This window comes from Podarcis pityusensis (assembly GCF_964106645.2).
Source record: "Podarcis pityusensis genome assembly, chromosome: 6".
Lineage (NCBI taxonomy): Eukaryota > Metazoa > Chordata > Lepidosauria > Squamata > Lacertidae > Podarcis > Podarcis pityusensis.
The window spans coordinates 28539421-28566065 of NC_138030.1; the positions used below are offsets into that span (position 1 = coordinate 28539421).

Genomic DNA, 26645 nt, shown 5'->3' on the forward strand with positions numbered 1-26645 from the left:
AAATTCTTCACCCCATTCTCAGATGACAACATATTTGTGTGGTGGGCATTTGGCGAAATATTATCCATTTGGGCTGGGGGAAGCTCACCTGAAGCAGTGACAGTGACATGCCATCTTTCTTTTATCCTAAGGGTTTTGTTGTTGCTGCCACTGCCACTGCCAGCAGCAGCAGCAAATGCAAAAAGCAGTCTTGGCTGCCATTTTGCATTCCCTCACAATGTCTCAGGCCTAACACCTTTTTTGGGCATCGTGAGGGGAAATGGTAGCTGCTACAAAAAAAGGGGTAGAGAGCAAAATTAAGCAAAACCATCTTCTTTTTCAAGAGAGAGGGGAATCCTCAGGGAACATTTTCTTAGACATTGTGGCTCCAATTGAACTTTATTATTTTATTTATTGTTGGGCTTTCTGGGGCAAGGAGGAGGTGGGACTGAGCCAGCCCAGGCTCCTCTAGCTTCTAAACCAGCACTGCTAACACCATGTGACAGAACTGGACCCGATCTGGGCCTGATCCCTGCACCAGCTTGAGGCAGGCACAGCAATCTGCCTGACATCCACATTCTGCCTTTACCATTGTGTGTGGTAGGGCTGTGGGTGTGTCGGTGGCCCAGCCATTCTGTAAAGTCCTGTTGTGCTTGGGAGAGGGGCAGTTAGGATTGCTCCCTAAGAGAAAGAAATCATGCAAATAACATAAAAAGTGGCTATAGAGGCAGAAAAACATCCTGGCCATTTATTAAAAAGCAGTTGCTCAGTATTTCTTTCATATATGGGCTCATTCTCTCAAACTGGAGAGGAAAATGACCGGGTTTAGAGGATGAAAGGATGGCGAGGGTGGTTAGGAGCCTTGAACCCTTTGATCCTGTTGTCTTAATCCAACTCATCCTAAAACAATGTTTATTCTAAGGCAGGCTTAATAACATAAAAATAACTTGGAGAATATTCTTAAAACTCTCCTTTATGTATCCCCTCATCCAGCTTAAAAATAATAATATTTGCCTGAAAGTAAATAGGTTTATTTCATCTCTGCTCCTCATGAATGTGTTTGAAGGTGTATAACTGTTGCAGAGATCGATAAAAATAGTTTCTTCCTCAGGGAATCCAACTATTTATATAATGCAGAATTGTGGAAAGAAAGCGTCATAAACAGTAACACTTGGGCTGGAGTTTGCATAACTTTTGTATCTTGGCTTTCCAGAGTCACTCGTGTCTTTAAGGCTGTATATTTGTGGGGAGGGGACGCAGGTGGCGCTGTGGGTAAAACCGCAGTGCCTAGGACTTGCCGATGGTATGGTCGGCGGTTCGAATCCCTGCAGCGGGGTAAGCTCCCGTCGTTCGGTCCCAGCTCCTGCCCACCTAGCAGTTCGAAAGCACTCTTAAGTGCAAGTAGATAAATAGGTACCACTTTATAGCGGGAAGGTAAACGGCGTTTCCGTGTGCTGCGCTGGTGCTGGCTCGCCAGCTGCAGCTTCGTCATGCTGGCCACGTGACCCGGAAGTGTCTTCGGACGGCGCCGGCTCACGGCCTCTAGAGCGAGATGAGCACGCAACCCTAGAGTCGGACATGACTGGCCCGTACGGGCAGGGGTACCTTTACCTTTTACCTGTTTATTTGTGGGGAAGGAGAGCACAAAGGTTTCTTCTTGCAATGTAGTTCTCTTTTCTACAATGTCTGGGGAGATGGGCCAATTTTTTGCTGCGCTTGCGCACCCCATAGACAGCTGGGGGATTGGGGTTTTTGCCCCAGTAATGCCTGACATGGGATAAAATGATCCTTAACAAAATAGGATTTAAGGAAGCACCCATTGCTCGGGGGTACAGATCATGCAGAAAGTCCCAGGTTCAGTTATTGACATTTTTAGGTCAAAGGATCTGGTAGTTGCAGTAGCCGTTGGTGAGATGGAGTGGCAGTGCTCACTTGATCGCTGGTCACCTGCATCACTGCTGCACACTGGGTTGGAGAGGGTGAGGGGTGAGGAGGAGGTGAAGTCAGCACAGTGCAAATGCACCGGCAGAGCAAATCCACTGTGCTTGCTGGTGCACTTGTACCGCACTGACCTCACCACCCCTCCCGCTCTCTGTCCCAGGATGCAGCACTGCTGCAGACAACCAGAAGTCAGGTGAGTGCCAGTGGTCCATCCTGCCACCAGCTACTGGGTAGCAAGTGATGGGAAAAGTCCTTAGCTTGAGGTCTTGCAAGCCTACTTCTAAACCTTACAAGGCTAGATGGACAAACAATGAAAGGCAGATTCCTGTGGACCGAGTTCAAATTCCAATGAAGCTCACTGGGTTCTCTTGAGTCAGTCATTGTTTCTCAACCTAAACTACCTTACAGTTTTGTTGTGAGGGAATGGTTGAGGGGAAAACCCTATATGGCATCCTGGGCTCCTTGGAGAAAGAGTGTGGCAGAACAATGTAGTAAAGAAAATTCATCTTTTTGTCATTGGCAAAAGAGGGATGCTTTCTGTTTTGTTCTCACAATAGAACTGAGGCCGTTTCAGCATTTTATGCCTCTGGATATATGATCTAAGCAAGTTGCTTAAAGAAGGATATTCACCCCAGACACACTTTTGATGAGATAGCCTGCGTACTGTAGAGCAGAAATATAGATGTTTCATTTCCCAGTCGCCACTATTTCCGTGAAAGATGTTTGTGTCTGAATAGGGCTGCTTTTAGTTTAATGTCAGTGACTCTTTTGTGACAGTGAAAGCTGGAATTCTCTACGATATCCCAGCATGTTGTCATGGAAATGTCAAATTTAGTGTTACAATTCTTATTGTAAGAGAACTGTCATGTTCAAAGACCTCCGCAAGAAACAAAGGCTTAATGCGTACAATATCTCTGCATGAAAGGAAGGATCTTTTATACTGCATATATTCATGAAATTAAGGCAGCTAGGTGAGAAACCAACTTTCGTATGAATTGGTCAGAAAATTGCACTTCCATTTTGCATGACAGGTTGCTGCAGGTATGTGAGGAAACTGCCTTGGGTCTGGACAGTGCAATTATCTGCTTTAATGCTGAGTAATAACTAGCTGCTTTAACGTTGTGTCTTCTTGCCCTTACAATAGGGATAAGGAACCTGTTGCTGTCCAGATGTTGTTGGCTTCCAGCTTCCAGCTAGCATGGCCAATGGTCAGGGATGATGGAAGTTGCAGTCCAGCAACAGCTAGAGGGCCACAGATTCCTCATCCCTGCTGTATAACGTAGTTCACATTACATATAGAATTGTGGTCACTGCATTTGAAAATAATGGCTGTGAAATTAACTAGTCTTAATTTAAGAGGCAGCCATCCCTAGAAAGCTCAGTCAGTAGAGCATGGGACTGTTAATCTTAGGGTTGTGGGTTCGAGTCCCATGTTGGGCAACAAGATTCTTGCATTGCACGGGGTTGGACTAGATGACCTTTGTGGTTTCTATGATTCTGTGATCCTACGATTCTACACCCATTCATCTACACAATGCAAAAGTGGCAGAAGTTTAAAGTCCACCACTTGGTCAAGGTGGGCTGCACTGCACAGAGACAGTGGATGGAGCAAGGGATACCTAATCAGATGCTCTAAGAATGCTTGAAGAGGTGAAGAGAAATTGAACCCATGCAGCCTCCGCTATCCTATTCCACCAAAAGGGAAGTTCCAGCTATGCAAAGTTACATCAGGCAAAGTTTCTTTCCTTCTGGTCCGATATATTTGCTTCCAATCCAGTAAGGATGCTTTGAGCAGGTTCACAGAAATCAGAACCATGGCAAACTCCCAGGTGGTTATTGCTCTTTATGAGGTTGCACTTCTTCTGAAGCAATAGGTACATAGCTTGGGTCCTTTGCTGCCACTTGAGGCTCAGATGGCCTCAGTGGCGCAGAGTGCCTTCCATCAGCTTCGGCTGGTGGCCCAGCTGCACCCCTGCGGACAAGGATAGCCTAACTTCTGTCATCTATGCTCTAATAACCCCTAGGTTAGATTACTGCAGCATGTTGTACACGTCTCTGGAGACAGTTTCAGCTGGTGCAGGATCCTGCGGCCAGGTTGCTTCCTGGGGCAAGACAGTTTGAACATATCCTAGCCCGACTGCACTGGCTGCCTATTATTTGCTGGGCCCAATTCAAAGTGCTGGTTTTGACCTATAAAGCCTCAAACAGCTCAGGACCACAATACCTCAAGGACCACTACTCCACATATGAACCAACTCAGTCCCTGCAATCATAATCTCAGACTCTTCTTTATGTGCCCCCTCCATAAGAGGGTGGCAACACGAGAATGGGCCTTTTCTGTGATGGCTCTCTGTCTGGGGAGTGCTCTCCTCAGGAAGGCTCCCCTGGCACTTCATTATATATCTTTAGGCACCAGATGAAAATGTTTCTCTATAAACAGGTCTTTGGCAGATTGACATTCTATGGCCTTTTAAATGTGTTTGTGGGAGGAGGAATATTGGTTGTTGTTGTTGTTTCATTTTCTATTTTTATGTTGTGAAGTGCCCTGTGAGCTTCAGATGAAGGGCAGTATACAAATTTAATAAACAAACAAATAAACAAAACAAAACATTCATCTGTACGTAGTTCCGGAGTAAATGAACGAGACATACAGGGACATGTGTCTGAAGGGCATTTATGTATCCTTGCTTCTCTTCATCATGATCACTGATTAGGAAGAGGGGGGTAAGAAACCATTAAAATGTGTGAAAGAAAAAAAGCTGAAGATAGATTTGAAATAATAAATACCTTCCTATTAGAGTGAACCTTTTGTGACTGTAATCAAAGTCATGAAATATATGAGCATATGGCAATTAGAGGCAGTGCTTGGGCATTTTACTTTCTGTCCCAGTTGTTTAAATAATGCTAAATTGAGCATGACACTGACTAGCTGTTAATAATGGGACTAAGTGAAAGCCATCAGACAATGGAGACAACTCAGCCAAAGAAAGGTCTGTGCACTCTCCTCAAAATGATGGGCTAGAAGAAGTGTTGTCCAAAGGTAATTGAGAGCACCCAGGCAGCGTGTTTGTAGGATAATATTGCTCCAGCACATCAGACTATTGATATTACGAGTGTTGGAAGATTCAGGACAAAAGAACTTATCCACACAGCACATTGGTAGAATATGGAATCTGCTCCCACCAGCTGTAGTTATAGCCATGAACATGGATGGCTTTCCAAGAGGATTAGACAAATTCATGGAGGATAAGGCTATTAGTGGCTTCTATCCATGACAGCTATCCTCCAGCTCTGCTGTTGGAGGCAGTATGCTTCTGAACACCTGTTGCTGGGGATCACAAGTGGTGATAGGCACTGCTTGCAAGATCCCCATAGGCATCTTGTTGGCCACTGTGCAAACAGGATGCTTGACTGGATGGGACTTTTCACCTGGTCCAGCAGGGCTCTCTGTATGTTCTTATCTGATAGCATGCTATTGAATTTTCTCAAAGCATTGCAAAGCACAATAGTTAATCAGATCAGCTTTCATTCCTGACCAGTATGAGTCAGCTGCTAGAAGCAACTTCATTTTTAGGGATGGCATTTTCCTGAAAATCTCAATGTCAAGCTTTATCCACAATTTTTATTATTATTTCTTTTTCGCTCCTTAATCTTGCTGAGCATCTAGCCCCCACCCCACTGTAAACAAACATAGTAATATTTGTATTACTATATGCATAATATTATATGCAAATTATAAACTTAAACACTCCTGGCTTTCTCAAGTAGCCAGCAGATAAACAGATACTTACAACAATGCATACAACTGTAGAAAAATGCTATAGTATGGGGCTTGAATATTTATTATACAAAAAGGATTGTATCTGATGATGTCGCACTGTTCATGCAAGGATTTCTGATTGTGCAAAGGAAATTCCTTTTCCACTCTTCTCCCTATTGAGTGTCCCCAAAACCTCGCCAGAAGGTTGAGGGAACTCCAGAACCGATTTTGGGGGGCATGCAGGGGGAGAAGGAAAGGTTTTATTGCTAAAACTGAAGTGTTTGTGCGAACAAGATGACTTTGTTGGATTACAGCCATATAATCAGCATCGTTATACATACATGAATGGACTAAGCCTTGTTTGAGTCCAAAGAGAGAGATCAGGTCTCAAGCAGTGCATTCATATACATGTCTACTCAGAAGTACACCACAGTGCTGTGCTTTTAGTGGGCCTCACTCCCATATAACCTGGAATATTGTTTTTATGCTGCCATGTTGTTATAAACCCATAAAATATTGACCAGATAGGTACCCTATAAGCAGTGCTATTTTTCTAGAAAAAGATGTGCCAGAGCTTACCATGAACACCTCCCTTGTTTTCTTATAATGACAATGGTGCCAACCTGAGAGGTGCCGGAACTAAGTTCTGCTGGGTTCCAGCTGGAAAAAAAGCCCTGCCTTCAACCTCAAATGGTGTAGAGCAGATGTAATGGACAATCATGTTGGCTGTTCTACCACCTTGTGGGATTTCATTTCTCTTATTGGATCAGGGCTGTATCTGACATCGTATCAAAATAAGAGGGACAGCCAACAGTCTCTCTCTCTCTCTCTCTCTCTCTCTCTCTCTCTCTCTCTCTCTCTCCCCCCCCCCCCCCCGGAATCAATATGCAAAATTCATCCCTCTTCAATTCATTCTCTCCTGCCAACAATTTACAGTGACTCCTCTCCCCATGAGACTACACATTACAGGAAGAGGGGAAATTCTGACATGGGAAGGCTGTTTTGGAGGCCCATCCTCTATCCACTGCTGCATCTGTTTTGTAATCTAGCATTAAAACTCATGAACGGAATTTACATAAAGAGTACTGTGAATGGCTGTTGGTAGAATATCCTGCATAGTAATTTATTTCAGCCTGCTGCTCAAAGGAAAAAATAACTCCAAAGTATTTATTCTGAATCTGATCCTATGCTAGGATAGTATAGTTCCTGTACTAGCAGTACAGTACAGTCTACTTGAGACTTTCAGTTGTTGCTAAAGTTCATGGGCCTCTAAAAGCTGGTGGGGGGAGTGTATGAGCTTTACCATTGACTGTATCCATCACAGTGCTCTGTAAACATTCCATGAACACAAGGATTTGTGCTGGTGCAATGAAACATTATCTCACTCTCCTCCCCCAGTGTACCCCCCTCCAGGGTTCCACCAAACTTCTGGACCAAAAAAAGTAGTACCATTAATGCACTACACCTTTCAGCTGCACAGACACGTACTAGATATAAGTTGTCATTGAAAGACAGTGGAATGATTTACTCTGGAAGTTATGTGTGCCAATATATCTTGGGATTTGGAGCACTGAGCTGCATCGTGGGAAATTTTGATCCCGGAATCCTATGTCCTGATGTGACAGGGTTTTTTTTTATTCCTTTTTGCCCTCTGTTATCAACTGTATTGTCAGCTTCTCTCCCATGTGCAACTGATTTAATCTCTGCTTATTTACTTTCTGATAGCTTCTGTTCAAGTCATTTAGGCTGCTGCACCCGGTGCCTCTTCCGACCTCATAAGCAGATGGAATGTCATGATGAGTGAAAAAAGGGACCAAAGTGGGTCCATTCAGCCTCTGCTCTTGTAAAGACAGTTCAAAGGCACCCAGAGGATTTAGTCTAGAGGCTCAGAAACACTGTTTGCCGAATAGCCACTTTTGTTATTATTCTCTCATCCAGCCTCAGATGCACAGGGAGGTTTCACACCACAACCGCAAGCTTAAATAAATTCAGATCCCAGGGGGCCTGCATCAGTAGATGGTCTCATTTTAAATTTGTTTCTAAATGGTCCGCTAGTTATTAGCTGAAGCTCCATTTGAAACTAGAGTTTGGAAGCCGTGCTTTTAAACAATCTACAGATGGAACTCAAGGTTACAGAATGCAGGGGATCATGATGTTGGTGTGCAGGCAACTGGTGCTGTGATTCAATCACCAACTCCCAGTTGGGACATTTCTTTTTTCCTTCACATATTGCAGCCCCACAGTGGGATCCATGGGTTGATCTCATGCCATGGCTGTAACATTTAAACCCCCACAACTATGTGGGCAGAGTTGCTTGCAGAGGTGTTCCCCCCATAATTATTACATGTGTTTGTCATAGATTGGAGCCATCCTAGAAACTTATTTCCCTTGCCCTGGTCTGCATATGCAGTAGAATGAACTCATAGAATAGGCTGTGTCACTTCAAGGTGTGGTTTCCAATGTTCATTTTTGTTATAAAATTTCCAGAAGGGGAAAAACCCCCAAACATAACAGGTAAAGGCCTCATCAAGTTTCTCCCTGATCTGCTACTAGACCTATGTTTACAAAGAGTTATTTTTATGGGACGGCTGGAATTAAAATCGGCATACCCTACATACAAGCCAAAGTGTTGCTGTCTAATCTGCTGCCTTGGGTGGAATTTCTGCCACCTCTTTCTGCTGCATGTATAGACCCAGAAAAGGGCTGCTTTGGGTTACAAAAACATGGCAGATAAACTCATGGAATTCCATATCATGTATAGTTCAAGCCTTACTACATATTATGTCTGTGCACCCAAGTCTTCATTGGCTTGCTAACAACAACAATACATGTTCTTGCAGGTCTGGGGTAACAAAGTTTGAGGATGCAATGGCAATCCTAACTGCTAGAGTTAGTAAATGTTAGAAATTAATATATGGTAGATTTTAGATAATATTTTGAGCATTGAAGGGAAGGTGCCAAGCCACGGCCTCACCTGGGAAAGAAGTCATTAAGAATGAGAAAAGGTGCTGGAAGCAAATCATTAACACTTCTGAGAAAACCATCATGAGGGCAAGAGATTCTCTGCCTGTGGACAGAGGGGCGAGTTCCTATGGTTACTATGGGATGATGAAGGTTTAGGATTTCAGCTCCCATGTCTAGGAAAACAGGAGAGGGGGCAGGCTGTGCCCACAGAAAAAATATGTTATACACAGCTTGTTTTTGTTTCCTAGCCATCCCATCTGATTTGACCCTTGTAACACCAGACATAAGGTTCCCAGCTGGTGTCCCATCCAAGAACTTAGCAGAAATGAACTCATAGTGGTTAGGGTGTTAGACCTGGGAGACCAGAGTTTGAATCCTCACTCTGACATGAAGCTCATTGGGTGTGTGACCTTGGGCCAAAGAAGAAGAAGTTTGGATTTGATATGCCACTTTATCACTACCCGAAGGAGTCTCAAAGCGGCTAACATTCTCCTTTTCCTTCCTCCCCTACAACAAACACTCTGTGAGGTGAGTGGGGCTGAGAGACTTCAAAGAAGTGTGACTAGCCCAAGGTCATCCAGCAGCTGCATGTGGAGGAACGGAGACGCGAACCCAGTTCACCAGATTACGAGTCTGCCGCTCTTAACCATTACACCACACTGGCTCTCACTGCCTCTCTGCCTAACCTACCTCACAAGGTTGCTGTGGGAATTAAATGAGAAAGGGAGAAAACAATGTATGCCTCCTTGAGCTCCAATGAGAAAAAGGTGAGATATAAAAGCAACAACAACAACAACAACAACAACAACAACAACAGCAGCAGCAGCAGCAGCAGCAACAACAACAACATAACTTATTATTTATATGCCGCCCATCTGGCTGGGTTTCTCCAGCCACTCTGGGTGGCTCCCAACCGAATATAAAAAACACAGTACAGCCACCACCAAGAAGGCCCTCTGCCTGGTTCCCTGTAACTTGGCCTCTCGCAGTGAGGGAACCGCCAGAAGGCCCTCGGAGCTGGACCTCAGTGTCCGGGCAGAACGATGTGGGTGGAGACACTCCTTCAGGTATACTGAATAATTAAATATATGATTTGCTTTGCCTTCAGAAGAGACACAGCAATAAGCAGCTTCGGGCAATCCTCTCAGTCCCAATTCTTTGCCATCTCCTTTTCCATTGCACCGTAGAGAACATATATTTTGGTTCCCCTGTGTGCCTCCTAATCATAAAGCTGCAATTTCCTTCCCATCCGCCATTCAAGCCAGGCCAGTGACAGTTCTCCCACTCCTCACCTCATTATGGCTATGGGCAGTTGGAGGCCACTTTTCATAAAGCATTGATTTCCATCCCCTACCAACTCTTCCAAGTTCCAGCCTTAGCAAAAATTAAAGCTGGCATTTCTCTCTGCAGGCAGATGTGTTTCATAATGCATGTACAGATAATATTTTATTAATTCTGTTTTTTGTAGATCCCTGTTTGCATACTTTTTGTTCATCCTCCTAGCTGCCTCGCTGGGAAATGTTGCTGCAGGCCAGCATAGGGGGGAAAGAAGCTCAGGGCATGAAAGGCTGATGCAGTCATTGTTCCTGTGTCTTAAGTGAGACCTTTAAAGTATTCAAGAGTTTAGGTGTGGCGGCTAGCCAAGACATCGCCTCTGCTCGGCAATTAACTGTCCCGCGACAGCTGCTATTCTACATCTATATCCTTTGTAGGCATCATTCTTCCCTTATAGATGCTGGCTGATAGTGGGGAGTGAAGCGAGCATGAGAATGTCAAGCTATTTTCGCACCTGCAAGATTAAAAATACAGGGTTTAATTGCTGAGTCGCCCACCCAAATTGTGCAGAAGGCCTGGGTGCAATGGCAATACAAAGGCTGGAACACAGTGTGGAAATCCCTGAGCCACAGCACACACACCCTCCTGGACTGTGGCACTTCCCACTACTTTTCTATTCCCCCCTTTTAAACTTTTTACCAAGCTGGCATGCTGTTGCAGTTGGAGCAAAGCTCCAGAGAGTTGCTACCCACTAGTGACTGATTGCCTCAGAGTGGGTGCAGAGGCACTCTGAGAACCGAAGAGGGCAGCAGTGTGCTCTCTCTGTACAAGGTTGAAAAGTTGTCCGGACAGCTGTCATTGTGGGTTGTTGCTACCTGAGGAGGAGCCACGGGGAGGAGGGGGGTGGGCAAGAAGGGAGAGGACAGGTCTTTTTTTCTTTGGGGTGGGGAGAATGAAAAAGGAACACTTTCTTGGCCACCCACCCAACTGCAGATGCACCATGGCATTTCTTCTCTCTGTACTCCTTCCAGCGGTCATTCCTCCTCTGGTCATTGCTATGGATACATGATCTGTCTGCCTCCAGGCACTGCAGTCATCTGCAAGGGATTCCCACATGGTGGGGTTAATGTTGCCAGCTTACAGACATCTTTGTAATGCAGAGATGGTCTGCCAACGGGCCTGGTGCCTGAAGCCAGCTCCCCGTAGAGCACATCCCTGGGGATCCTGCCATTTTCCATTCTGTGCACATGGCCAAGCCAGCAGAGATGTTGTTGAAACAGGAGTGTGAATATGCTGGGAATATCGGAGAGCACATCTTTGTTTTTAATTTCATAGCAATTGGTGGGACATCTTTTAATATCCAGCTGTGTCCTGAGTTACTTTCCTGAGACCATAAGGATATAAGTGAAGTCCTGATGGATCAAGTCAAAGGCTCACCTAATCCAACAACTTATTCTCATAGTGAATTATTATTATTATTACGTGGAACCAGGCAGAGGGCCTCCTTGGTAGTACCACCCACCCTGTGGAATGCCCTCCCATCAGATGTCAAGGGGATAAGTAACTAGATAACCTTTAGAAGACATCTGAAGGCAGCCCTGTATAGGGAAGCTTTTTAATTGCTATTGTTATTATCATTACAGTGGTACCTTGGTTCTCGAGTGGCTTAGTTGTCAAACAAATTGGCTCCCGAAAACCACAAACCTGGAAATAAGTGTTCCGGTTTGCGAACATTTTTCGGAAGCCGAATGTCCAACACAGCTTCCGCTTGAGTGCAGGAAGCTCCTGCAGCCAATCAGAAGCCACACCTTGGTTTTCAGCAGTTTTGGGAGTGGATTAATCGGAATGGATTAAGTTTGAGAACCAAGGTACCACTGTATTATTATTATTATAGTGGGCAGCCAAATGCCTATGGGAAGCCTGCAAGCAGGACCTGGGTCCAACAGCACCCTGCCCACCCAGAACCTAGCATCTAGCATAGCATCTAGCAGCCCTTTTTTTTTGCCAGGGTCTTTGTGCACAGCAGAAGCAGCTCATTCAGTGGAGCACAGCTGCGATGGTAGCTTCCTGGCCTCTGGGACACTGTCAGTTCCCAGGTGGGAGGTGGCAGGCAGGTTGGCACAGAGAAAACACACTGTTGGGAAGTGAGGCGAGTCTCACTTGGGGCTGTTCTGTAATGGATTTTATGCATGTATGACTAGCAGGATTGCACCCACATGCCCCCATTGGGGAAGTTCCTCCCGAGAGGAAGGAAATTTCATTGTGGGAAACGAGACATCCTCCCCCACAAATTTGGTCACCCAAATCACAGTGATGAATGTATAACAGAACTTTCTCCGTATAAATATTTGAACAGCAGTTTGTTAATTTTGGTTACTCTCGGTGTGGATTAATTGCTGTTTTACATCAGCCCCGGCTTCTATTAGTTTAGGATTTACATCTTAAATGATAGCATTGGTGTTTGCCTTGAATAAAACATTTTTAACCTAGACAAGTTCATTATATCCTTGAAGGTGAACTGACAGATTAAAGGAACCATGAAGATCTTGATTTGGTTTACACGAAAATATATTAATCGGCAGATGTGCCGCTGATTTTTTCTTTCTTTTTTAAACATTCCTTAACATATTTTGATCTCAGGTGAGTTGATAAATAGTAGTATGTTTCGATAGGCTATTTGTTACCTCCTGTGATGCGTTATGCTTTGGTTCTAACTCCTAACCTAGGCACTTGGAAGCCTATGAGACTTCCAATTTATATTATTAAGAAGTCACACTATTATACTTCCATGGTAAATAAAAAGGCCAGCAAGCTGCTCTTTCACCTAATTAACCTGAGCTGTGTGGTACATTTCACTAATATTAGAGTGTGTGCTTGATGCGACCTTAATACCCTAGACATGATAATTAAGAGTGTTCTGAGCAGCACAGCTGTATATTCATTTCATATAAATGACACTAGAACTGATACATCCATTATAATAAATGGCAAGGGATGAGTAATTGGAAAGTCATTCTCATATGGTTTCTTAGTCAGAGGAAGGTTCAGATGCATTGGCCTAGATCTGACAAGTCTAGAGGACCATCTGCACACAGCTTTCTAATTTCAATAAGAGCTGGTAACCCAGCGCAGCTTTAGACATATTAAGGAAAAACATAGGAACATAAGGACCTCCTGAACTAATGTGAAGATTGGAACTTACCTATCCAATGCTAAATGTCCCAATGCAATTCTTGGCTCAATAAACATAACAAAATGCATTTAAGAATGTGTATTTTGAGAGAAATAGATTAAGAACAACTTATTTAAATACATGCTCTCTCTCTCTCTCTCTCTCTCTCTCTGTGTGTGTGTGTGTGTGTGTGTGTAATGCAGGTTATGGTGACAGACTTATGAGTGAAGATAAGGAAAAGTGAGGTGGTCCAGAGATAGACTTATTTGATCATCCCTAGACAAGAATGATTGATGGGAGCTTCCTCTCTCCATAATGAAGGAAGCCCCAGCCAAAGATTTGTCATGACACAAATTAGTTGCATCATGGTCACAAAATTCCACTATTTTTGTTTTATTTGTTAAAGCTGAATCCTTCATTTGCACATACTGTGGGGAGCCATGGTGAACATCTTTGGATCTCCGCAGGGTACACACAGTTGTTTAAAAAGTTGGTCTCTCTTTTTCATACTCGAGGGTAGCTAATTTCATGATTTATGAAGGGGAAAGGAGTTCAGCAATACACAGAGCTATAAATCAGCCTGTTTCCCAGGATCATTTTGACCCAGTATGCCACTACGAAGTACAGCAGTTACGAAATAGACCAAAGATGACTAAAAGCATACCTTTCTCACACCTAGGATCTGTGGTCAGCCAGGCTGCTTGCTGGAAAAGTAATAATAATAAAGTAAGGGCATCAAAATCAGCAAATGGAACCCAGTTAGTTTTGCCATGGCCTGATGATTATCGGCTTGTCTGTTTCACTGGTAGCTCCAGCACTGCAAAATGCTCTCCCTGCTGAAATGTGAGAGGCTCCTTTGGCACTGGCATTCTGCCAGTTCTTGAAGACCTACCTGTATAGACAAACATTCCTTTGGTTTCTTGACCCAAACCTCCTGATGTAATCACTTTAATTGCAATTTTAACTATTTTAATTGTTCTCCTGTTTTAATGGGCTTATTTTATCTTACATCTTAATTGTGGTTTTTAATGTTTTGATGAAATGGTCTTAGCGTGTATTTTAATTATGCATAGTTATATTTTTATAATTGGTTTTACACTTGTAAAGCGGTTAGAAGCCATTTTGAAAAGCTAAGCGATTTATAAAATAACCTTAATCATAACCATAGTTATGACAATAATGGAACGGGGTAGCAAAGGTCCTTCAGAATGCTTCCTGGAAGGTGGATCTACGCTACACACACATGGAGGAATTCACACTAAAATGCTGGTGAATTTTCATGAGGCTTAAAAAAATAAAAGCAACCTGATGTGGAAATGTGGAGAACTGAATTTATGGTTGAAAAAAAGTGAAATGGAGAGCAACTGAAATCAATGGATTGGCCCATCCCTAACTACTAATAATGTAATTATTGGTCACTGCCTGTTCTTTCAGCACCTCATTTTCTTCCAACTTTACTGCTTACAATTCCATCCACCACCACATGCCACGTACTATATATGTTCGAGGTAATATAAGTGGAGTGATGTACATTCTTCAAGGCCTGTTGGAGATTTTGCACGATGCTCAGGGAATGTATAGAATCCAGTTTGTTTGTTTATTGTTTTGTCTAGCCAAAGCCATTACAAAAGATAAAATACATAAAACAGAATGAAAACAGAATAAAAGACATTACATAGTTAAAGTAATTATTAAGACAAGACATTCTGTCAGATAAGAGTTTGCTCCCCTGAAGAATATAACTTATCATTCCCACAAACCTTCCTCCTTAAATTGTCACTCTAAAGGCAAAACAGGCCACTTTTCAGAGTTGTAGCGGGACCTGTCCCCTAATAAAAAGTTAATCAAATACCCAGTCAATCTCCCAATTTGGAGATTTAAATCTTTGAACAAGGCTGCTCTTAAATCCTGACAAACCAGTAAGTAGTGGGGTAATGCAGTTGAGATATGCACATTCGCTAAGGCTTGTTGAAGATTATGTAGATGGACTAAGAAATGTGCACATTTGTTACTTCGTGGCTGGGTGATGTGCATGTTGTCCATAAAGTCTGCTGAATGTGCACAATGGCCTGTTATGTACATGAACTTCTCAACTTGCATTATCCCTAACATATATGGTATATGTACCTGCAACTCAGAAGTGGATTAGCATGATAAAGCTTCTGCCATAATACATTCGTTAGTCTTTAAGATCCCACAAGACTCATTGTTGTATTTTACAACTTCTTCATGTGCTGGATTATGTGCCTGGTCAATGGGGGACAGACTGCAAATTTCTCTCCTCAGCCCCCTGTTCCTTTCCTTTTTGAAGCTGAAATGTAAGTAAAAGCTGGAAGAAAGTGGAAATGCACTTTGATTATTGCAGCTGATTACAGGATGTGCCACTTAAATTAATTCATAACATACCCTGATCCTTCATTTATTAATTTAATCAAAAGTTCTGGACACAAATAATGAGTGTAGTCGAGATAAAAAGACCCACAAACCGCCCCCCCTTTTTTGCCTTTTAGGTACTTATTGCATTTTACAAATGAATGGTTGAACTTTTTTGCCTTGTGTAGTTATCTAGAGAGGACCTGGATGTTTGAAACTGAAAGACCGTCTCCATGTTCCTTTCATAGGAACAACAACAAAAGAAAAGAAAAGAAAGAATTGCCAGTCCTTTGGAAACTGATCGTCAGATTAGCAATTAAATATTATGAACCTGAGGGTGTGCACTTGATTCCTGGGCTTTCATGTGTGCTCTGAATCCATGCCCACATTGGCAGAATACAATGGGCAAGTAAAGCCTGCTTCAGTTGGTGCCAAATGTACAGTAAATCCAAGTGAAGCCAAATTGGACTGTGTTCCTTTCTTCCTCGCTCTCCAAGCACAAGCTTGCATAGTCTGTTTTCCTCTTGCTCTTGCTGTTGTTCCATTACTTTTTAGAAAAGTATACTTATTTATTATTTTATTATTTATTTGGACCATTTATATACCGCTCGTAGTTAAACAAAACTCTTAAGCGGTTTACGACATAGGTTAAAACAACTTAAATAAACAGCAAATACCAAAACAAAAAGGAGAGAATTTCTACGTTCTATAAAACTTAACTCAATAGAGCATCCTCATCAGTATAAAAACAACAACAACATTGCCACATAAAAATCAGCTGCAAAGAAAATCCATAGTACAGTCATACCTCGGGTTGCGAACGTGATCCGTGCGGGAGGCATATTTGCAACCTGCAGCATTCGCAGCCTGAAGCGCCGCGTCTGTGCACGTGCGTGATGTGATTCGGCGCTTCTGCACATGCATGTGATGTAATTTTGTGCTTCTGCGCATGCGCTGAAACCCGGAAGTAACCCGTTCTGGTACTTCTGGGTTCGGTGCAATCCGCAACCCAAAAACGCACAACCCGCAGTGTTCGTAACCCAAGGTATGACTGTAAAGGACTCCTACAATCCTCTGAATTCCCCTGAACATTCTGAAAACTCCCTCTACTTCATTGTTGTTTAGTCGTTTAGTCGTGTCCGACTCTTCGTGACCCCATGGACCAGAGCACGCCAGGCACTCCTGTCTTCCACTGCACTCCCGCAGTTTGGTCAGACTCATGTTTGTAGCTTCGAGAACACTGTCCAACCATCTCGTCCTCTGTCGTCCCCTTCTCCTTGTGCCCTCTATCTTTCCCAACATTAGGGTCTTTTCCAGGGAGTCTTCTCTTCTCATGAGGTGGCCAAAGTATTGGAGCCGTAGCTGCACGACCTATGATCTCTACTTCATAGGTGGTGCCATTTTGGCTGCTCACCCCAAAACACACTAATAAAAGGAATTATGGTCAAATATCATTATTTCAGAACCTTCAGAATAAATAGAAATGTGGATGTAATGACTATTATGTAGAAAGCATGTGATCAGACCATCTCAAATTGAAGGGTACTGTATTTTTTCTGTGTATAAGACACCCCCATGTATAAGACACCCCCTACTTTTGGGGACCCCAAATTTAGAAAAAGGCCTATGCACTATCTGTGTATAAGACGCTCCCAGATTTTTAACCTTATTTTAAAGTAAAAAAACAAAATAAAGCTAGTCTTATACATGGAAAAGTACGGTAATTCTTTTATGGTTCTTTCCACAGATTGGCTCACTTCCAAGTCAGAAATAGCAATTACATAAATAGCAGGTACAAAATCCCGACATGGACCACAGGTATGAAGTTTACGGCATGTAATGCCCTAAGAGAGAATATTATGAAAATGATATACAGGTGGTACATGACCCCAGTCAAGCTTCCAAAAATTTATCATTTGCCCGATAATAAATGCTGGAAATGTAAAGAAACTGAAGGTACATTATTTCACCTTTGGTGGACGTGCCCAAGGATTAAGGCTTTCTGGGAAATGATATATAATGAACTGAAAAAGGTATTTAAATATACCTTCTTGAAGAAACCAGAGGCCTTTCTTCTGGGCATTGTCGGCCAATTGGTGTCAAAGAAGGACAGAACTTTTTTTATGTATGCTACAACAGCAGCAAGAATACTCATTGCAAAGTACTGGAAGACACAAGATCTACCCACTTTGGAAGAATGGCAGATGAAGGTGATAGACTATATGGAATTGGCAGAAATGACTGGCAGAATCCAAGACCAGGGAGAAGAGTCGGTGGAAGAAGATTGGAAGAAATTTAAAGACTATCTACAGAAATATTGTAAAATTAATGAATGATAGAATGATGTTGGAGAGAAATCCAGCTGTAATGCTCTAAGAGAATATGAAAAAAGGGTTATAAATGGGTAAAAATCTAATGGTAAGGATTTGCTGAACCAATAAATTGAAGTGGAATACAAAAAAGGGAGGTATGAGGAGGTCCGGGAAACAAGCTAAAGGAAAATAAGTAATGGAAAATATGTGTGTTTTTAACTGTTTTTATTTTGTATTTTTTTTTTCATTCATTCATAATAAATATCTTATAAAAAACAAAAACAAAATCCCGACATGGAGTTCCTACACAAAAACCCTACCTGCATTTTTGGACTTTCTTTGTAAACAAAGCTATGGAGACTTCTGGCCTTCAGAATGTACAGCTGCACTTCTGGTCTTGTCCAAAGACAGCCGTTGAATGTCTGCTAAACTGTCTCCCAGCATTTAACATCTATTTCTAATCTTCCACTCCAGATTGCAAACAACTACAGAAGCAACAAATGGTTGTGGTGGTTGTGCCATCATCCATTGTCGTGCAGCTGCCAGACAGCCGTTGGAGACCTTGTTATGGATCAAAACGTCCTGCTTATACAAACACAGCTCTTAATCTTCCTTTTTAATCTTGATTTTGACTTTCAATATAAATTACGTAGTCTCAGATGTCACCTTAAATTGATTTGTTATGCTAAATACCTGCCAAATAAATAATGAACTCCCGAATTAGTCTATATGCAATAAGACAAGGAGTGAGTTATTTCTAACAATTCCTTTTATCAGGTGAGGATTAAATTATTTTTATGCTTTGACGCTCAGGGCAGGCCTCCCCCCTGGAAATGTGCTGGAGACACTTAAGAATTCAAGTTTTCCTAACACGTACTTTCTGATATTAAATGTCATCACATTTCAACATTTCATCATGTTACTGTTTAAGCTAGGATAAGAAAGACAAAAAGAACCCCATTAATATATGAGGCCCTTTTCCCCACATTCAGTGATACACTGTAAAGGCCAAAGAGATAACGTCCCTCACACTCCCCAATAACACTAGTACTTGGATTCACCCACTGAAATTCATTGTCAGCAGATGCAGGACACATCCAGACCTCTGCTTTTTTTGCAGGTGTATGCAGCAACATGTCATGGGCATTAATAGTACATCTGAAGTGGATTTATACTGGACTGTCCACACACCACCTGACTTTATCATTTGCTCTGCAATGCTCCCCCAATGTTCCCACATTATATCTTCCGCACTTCTGACACTGCCCATGCCATCTTCCATTTGGGCAGCCAAGAGGTTTTGACAAGGTTCACACGCACATTAAAGACAGGCTCAAAAACACTCAAGAGGGTCCAAAGCTGGACCAGTACGGATGCGGCCTGTGAGAGAAGGGGTGTTGCTGAGGTAGGGGGTCCCTGAGGAGACTCCCAAGGGTGAGATAAAGAGGCCTGGTGGGCTGCATTGGGCCCCTGAGCCTGTGGTTCCCCACCCCTGCACTAAGTGCTCAGGTAAGCAAAAAATAGTTCTAATACAGAGAATTCTCGATGAATCAATAGCTTTCAATATGACTGTCAAATGGAACTTCCAGACTCAGAATTCAGAAGCAGCAAAGCTCTGGATACCAGTGGCTAAAGGTAAAGCTAAAGGGGCCCTTGACTGTTAGGTCCAGTTGCGGACGACTCTGGGGTTGTGGCGCTCATCTCACTTTACTGGCCGAGGGAGCCAGCGTACAGCTTCCGGGTCATGTGGCCAGCATGACTAAGCCGCTTCTGGAGAACCAGAGCAGCGCACGGAAATGCCGTTTACCTTCCCGCCAGAGTGGTACCTATTTATCTACTTGCACTTTGGCGTGCTTTCAAACTGCTAGGTTGGCAGGAGCAACGGGAGCTCACCCTGTCATGGGGATTTGAACTGCCGACCTTCCGATCAGCAAGCCCTAGGCTCTGTGGTTTAGACCACAGTGCCACCTGCATCCCAGTGACGAGAAACAAGCTAAATGAATTGTTCACGTGGATTTTCACTGTGGGAGTGCGTTGTTCTCAGAGATAGGATCTGAGGAGCCATGTCAAATAAAGGTGCCAAAAGCTGAAGTTTTAGACCTAATTGAAAAGTACAAATTAATAAGTCATCGGGGCCAGATGGCATTCTCTTGAGTATTCTTTCGAAGCTGAAATGGGAAATTCTTGACCTTTTATCAAAAAAGAGAGATGCAGCTCATGAATATCAGTTTCCTTACCAGAAGACTGAAAGCTGGCTAGTGTAGTTTTCTTTTTTTTTTAAGGGACCCAAGGGGTATCTGGGAAATGACAGACTGTGCAATGAAAATTGGCAGAAAGCATTGCTTTGTTGTAGAATTGCTAAACGTATAAACCTCTTTCATGTGTTCCATATACGAAAGGAGGCCACAACTAGTCCTTACAACGCTCAAGGGAAAGGCTGAGCCGTGGTAGGGAGACACTGATCTGTAAAGCCTGATTTCTTGCCCACACAGATGGCTTTATTTAATTTTAATTAGATTTCTAGCACATTGTTTCTGTGTATAGTTTTAGGATGCAAACTGGACACTAGTTGAGTGGCACAGAGCACCTTATCCAGCTCCTGCAGAGAGGGTGAGGAAGACCCCTGTCAGTCCTGTCCATCCCTCACTGAAAATTTAAATGCACTCCTGTTTGGCATTTAAGTAGCAGAGGCTCAGGGAATAAAGAGGTCAAGGAACAAGATATGCTCTTTGGCATGAGCCCTCGGGCACCTAGTAACTCGTACCAAACAGAGGTAACATGCTAGAGGGAATGCCTCACAGTGAATACAAATCTTTCTGCTGCTCTTCTGCTGTGGGTTGAATATGAAACAACAAAACCACTATTTTCCTTTTTTTCGTATACTGTTTGCTTTTGCAGGTGTACAAGACAATAACCAGATATGACAGATTTTTCCTGTGGCTATTTTGCATATGTGTGTACATACAGCACACACCCAAACCATTTTTAAAAAAAAAAAAAAAAAGTTTGCAAAGAAGGTATGACAGAAGCTCATCTTTAGGAGATGATCAGAGCTTGTGATGACTCCTACCCCTTAGAACTCTTTCCCATTACATATCAGCCAAGTCCTGCCTCTATTGTCTGTTTGACCCTTCCTTTTTCAACAAGCCTTTTAGATGGAGATTTTTAATCCCTCTGTGCATTTGCTTTGAGTATACAGTGGTACCTCGGGTTACATATGCTTCAGGTTACATACGCTTCAAGTTACAGAACCCAGAAATATTACCTCGGCTTAAGAACTTTGCTTCAGGATAAGAACAGAAATCGTGCAACACCGGCAGCGGGAGGTTCCATTCGCTAAAGTGGTGCTTCAGGTTAAGAACTGTTTCAGGTTAAGAATGGACCTCCAGAACGAATTAAGTTCTTAACCCGAGGTACCACTGTATATCACTTTGTGATATTTCATGGGAAGTTATTCATAATTAAAAAAATGAAAGCTCACACACAAATAGTTGGAAGCCACAGTTGTCAGTCAAATAACTCCCTGTTCCAAATCCCAGATGTTCCCCTTTTATGGAGAGTTTGGGAATGACATAAAACATTCTGAGACTGACTCAGTCTGTGCCCCCTGAATCTCTGTGGCAGACCATCCAATGAGCTTTGAGCATCTTTTAGGGAAGCCCTGCTTTACCTTGAACAAAGTCTGAATCATTCCAAATTGATCTGATTCAGTTCTAGAGCTGAGTTTGTCTGAAGTGAATGCACACCACTGGTAGGCATGCATCCTTCCAGGTCACATGGAGCTACCACCATGTGACAGAGGGTTTGGTAAGGCTGAGGGCAATAATATGGAGAGAACTTATTATTGGTGCCTCTGTCACATGTGTGATCCATGCTTGGTGCACAGATGTGTGATGGGTTGAGTCACTGGTTTGCAGCTAAGCCAAGTGTACAGGGTTATATCTGCTTCTCATGCTCGCCAAGTGCTGGGTCTTTGCCACCACACAATGCATTTATTTCCTTCTCTCTGTGTTAAACATACATCACCTCTATCTATGGAGACAGTTAATGCAGAGATGGATCCTTTAATTGAAGAGTCTGTGAGTTTCACACAGCTCCAAATAACAAATGGCCTACAGAAGACCATTTTTCTACATAGGGATTCTCAATTTGGAAAAGGGAGCTGCCTCCTTGCAGAAATAAATAGTGCAAGTGGCTGGTGAAGAAAACTGAACTTGTTTTTATACCCAGCTCGATACACTTCCATTTGAAACACAGCAGAGGGGAGTTCTGAGCAGACTTTACCAGGCAAAAAAATTGCCTCTGGCAGCACAAAATGGATAAGCTACTTTTTGTCTTGTTCTTCAGTTGTCTTGGAGCCTGAGGGCAGGCCAGCTGTGTGTGCTTAGTTTGCTCAGGCCCTCTGAACACTTGATTAGATTGTGCTAATTATGGCATCGGGTGAGGCTAAGATCCACAGTTAAGCTGCTGTAGTCAAATATCACAGAATGTGCCTTCTGCCCCGGAATTCCCATTGCACTTATGAAACATTAACCAAACTTTAGTGCTTGCTATAATACCAGCCATCATCTTTAGTGATCTTAGAGGACACCTGAGATTCTAGTAGACTAGAAAAGTACCAAAACAGGGACCATTTCCAAGTTATACAGCAGCAAATCCTGGTTTGGATGCTGATGTGTAGTCATTTCAATCACCCTGGCAAGTGTACCTGTACGATACACATGCTTGAAAAATATGCCTCTGGGGCAATAACCCTTTCAGGTGTACATTTAAAACAGGGCTGGGGGGGGACCTGTGACCCTCCAGATGTTGCTGGATTCCAACTCCCATCAGCATGGTCGGTAGTCAAGGATGATGGGAGTTGTAGTCCAACAGTATCTGGAGGGCCATAGTTTTCCCAGCCCTTACTTAAAGCGTCTTAGATTTACACCTAAAAATGTAGTGAATAAAGCAGTTCAATACTGCCCATGCTAAGATATGACGTAGAAATGAGAAACAGAAGCATCTGTTGCCTAATTCCTGTACCTAGAATGCTATAAGAAACAATGATATTTTTTTGTAAGAATCCAGATGCACCTGAGATGATTGCTAACAGTTTTGTTACGCTATGAAACAACTCTATCCACTATCCAAAGTAAAATGTTCTTAAAAGTTGCTACTAAAGTTTATTATCTGCCAGAAAAGTTTTGTTTTTAATAAAAGCCCTATTTAGGTCTTCACTTTTCTTTCACTTATTTACTCGAGAAACATACTCTGTTCTCGTTTTCTTCTATACTGTTACAATCTGATCCAGCAGGTACAGTACATCACAGATACTACTTTCTACATGCTGGCACTGTTTTTGCCTGCATGTTTTCCAACAGAATCCATTTTTATACACTATTTTCTCCAATATATGCACATATATGTACTTTTCAGTACTGGCCCCGACTTGGTGGAACACTCTGTCACGAGAGACTAGGGCCCTGCGGGACTTGACATCTTTCCGCAGGGCCTGCAAGACAGAGCTGTTCTGCCTGGCCTTTGGTTTGGACTCAGTCTGACCCTTATGTTTCCCTCCCCTTATGGTTTTGATCTATGTGCTACTATTAAAATGTGGCTGCACTTTAAATTATATTTTAACCTGTATTTTAAATTGGTTTATTTTTATTTTTTTAATTGTCATGGCCAGGGAGGGCGGGATATAAATTATGATGATGATGATGATGATGATGATGATGCAGTTTACCATTGTATGTGATTAATTTTTTTTTACACTTTGCTTGGCTGAAAAATTGCACTGGAAAAGTCAAGGATGTGAGAATTTGGAAGGCTGTGTTTCAGTTTACATCTTGTTTTGGAAAGTGCAAATTAAGTACATTCTCCATTAAATGCAAACTGAATTGAGTTGCTCCTCCATCCCTACTGGTAACAGAAGGCCAATGCTATAGTCCATGAAGGCATCAAATCCAGAACTCTGCCTTTAATGTAAAACTTAATTAGAAGAGATGAATTGATCCATAAGAGTGCAGCTTGAAATGTGCTTTCTTTTACAGGAAATAATTGGGTTGTTTATGGCTGGACAAATAAGAGACTCAAGCTATTAGCAAAATTTCTGCTCTTGCTGAGTCATAGGATGCCATTTACTTCTCTCGTAAGAAACGGGGCAGATGGGAAGGCCAGAATCGGAGATGCTGGAAAAGGTGAGGGGTGTGGGAAACAGGTAAGCATTGCTGCTTGCTTTAGTCTCCACAGTGTCCAGTGCAACTAGATAGGCCTAGCAATAGAAGACTGGCCCAAAATAATGCTTCCAAGGGTTTTTACCCTGCTACTCAATCACACAAGCATGGAGAACCTAATCAAGAAGAGTGGGGAACTGGGCTTCCTTTGAAAAGAAGGGGAGAAGAAAAGCTTCCTCCACTTATTAAAACATTTGGGTCTAATCATAAATGGATGAACGCAGCTGAACATGGTATAATTTGTGGATATCTTTCGGGTACATGTGTTGTTGTAAGGAAGAAACACTGGTAAGATCCTCTTTTAGGATCTTGACATTTTGAGATATTAATGAATTTTGGCGTCATTTTCGTTTTTAAAGGGTAATGCATTAAATTAGATTGCAAATGGCATTTGCATGTCACATTTTCTAACAGTGTTCCAGAATTTATTTAACTGTTAATGGCTTGGTTTGGTTTCTTTGCATTAGGATTTGGCTGGATAATGTCCTCACAACAGGGCATTTAAAAGTGCAGATCTATAATTCAAAGGTGCACAGGAATTATGAGGAGCTAAGTAGTATGACATCAGTATTCCTATCTATCTATCTATCTATCTGGATCACTATCTGAATGGTTATCAGAATTGTTTTCATGATCCCATTGGCACTGGAGATGGTTTCAGATAGAGAGCTTAGGGGAACTACAGTTCTCAACCAAGGGCTTCATTCAGTTGTCTGCCTCAATCCTGCCTCCACTCGCTCTTCACAATGTCCAACCCCCTTCATCCATCAAGGCATGCCCCTCTCATGGTTGGTGGCTTGCCAGTGTCCTAACAGAAGCTGGCTCTTACCCCTACTCTACTGTCCTTCACGACAGTAGGTTTCTTCAGCTATGTTTGAAGCAAGAGAAAGAACAAGCAAGTAGGAGGTCCTCTGCATGGAGAAGACAGAGAAATGCTACTGGGTGACAGAGAGAAGGTGGAATTGCTCAACACCTACTTTGCTTCTGTTTTCACCAAAAAAAGGAAAGCACTGCCTAACCTGGGTGGAATCTGCACACATATAAAAACCATTCTGAAAATGCTTCCCCCACCCAAAGCATTTCCCAAAAATACATTGAATTTTCCACAAGGCCATCTAGTGTCACATTGTATATTGCACTTAAAACACTCTTAAAACATTTTATTTGCAGCTGTATGGCTGGGATCCTGGTGATAACAGAATAAATTATGCAAGCAGGAAACTGCAGCCCAAGATAGGAAAAGATGGAATGAGCTGCACCCAAGGGTACTAAAGGAGCTTCTGGATGTAATCTCAGAGCCTCTGTCTATAATCTTTGAGAATTCTTGGCAAATAGGTGAGTTCCCTGCAGACAGGAGGGGGGCAAATGTTGTCCCCATCTTCAAAAATGGGGAAAAAGAAAACCCAGGTAACTATTGACCAGTCAGCTCGACACTGATACAAGGAAAGGTCCTAGAACTGACAATTAAATGCTCAGTCTGTGAGCAGTTAGAAAAGGATGCTGTGATTGATAAAACCCAGCACAGGTTTCTCAAAAGCAAGTAATGCCAGACAAATCTCTCTCTCTCTTTTTTTTTGATACAAGTTACAAGCTTGCTGGATCATGGGAATGCTGTGGACGTAGTTTATCGTGATTTTAGTAAGACTTTTGACAAATTCCCCCATGATTTTCCTGCAGAGAAGCTGGTAAAATGTGGACTAGACTCACTGTACCTCTGTACATGGTACCTCCTTTGGCTTGTGATAACACAGAGGTAGGCTTTTTCACTGGTGATACCAGTGCTGTGGAAAGCTCTCCCGGCTGAAATGTACAAGTAGTTCAGCAGGACTGGCATTTCACCAGCTCTCAAAGACACACCTGTTTAGACAAGGTTTCCTCTGATTTCCTGACTTGAACCTCCTGTTTTAATTGTAACTTTAACTGCTTCACTGTTTTAATAAGCTTCTTTATTGTGCATTTTAATTATGGATGTTTTAATGTTTTGGTGAAATTGTTTTACTATGTATTATAATTATGGGTAGTTATATTTTTATCATCAGCTTTATACTTGTTATTCTTCTGTCAGTTTTTACTTCTTTGTGAGCCTGCCTTGGTACTTATTAAAATGAAAGGCTGTATTACAATCAAATAATAATAATAGTGTGACTCATCATGAAGGTCATTGAACTGAGTAAGAAGGGGGAGCATCAACCAGTCAGCAAGGAAGTACTGTCTCCCATAAAATCTAATATGAGTGATTTACTACAGCCCCTGTTTTGGTGGCGCAATATGATGCTCAGTTGCCTCTGAGCAAGCATTAGAACCCAACTAATTCACCTGATTCTCAACATGCCACCAGTGCCACCCACTTTCCCCTTGGTAGTGGCAGTGTCCCATCAGCACAGGAATTGGTACACCCAATTCAATGCTGCAACTGTGTCACTGCACTGGCATATATCCACAATGCTGGTGTAACATTGCTTTCTACTGATGCAAGAGGAATTTTGGAGCAATATCGTCCCACTCAGGAGGCATTATTTGGGGCAAAATTGGTCTGTGGCTATATTTATGTATGCTTTATTGTTATACCTGCCCCAGGCTATCAGACATTTGCTTGCTGCATTGCCTCTAGCCCTTTGTTGTGCCTTAGTAATCCTACTATTGAGTCAAGC

General features: G+C 42.5%; 1 long non-coding RNA gene across 1 annotated transcript in view; it reads right to left on the reverse strand.

Moving 5' to 3' along the window:
- LOC308479179 overlaps nt 1–26645 on the reverse strand; it is a 119263-nt gene that overhangs the window by 39862 nt on the left and 52756 nt on the right. The gene's annotated exons all lie outside the window — the stretch shown is intronic.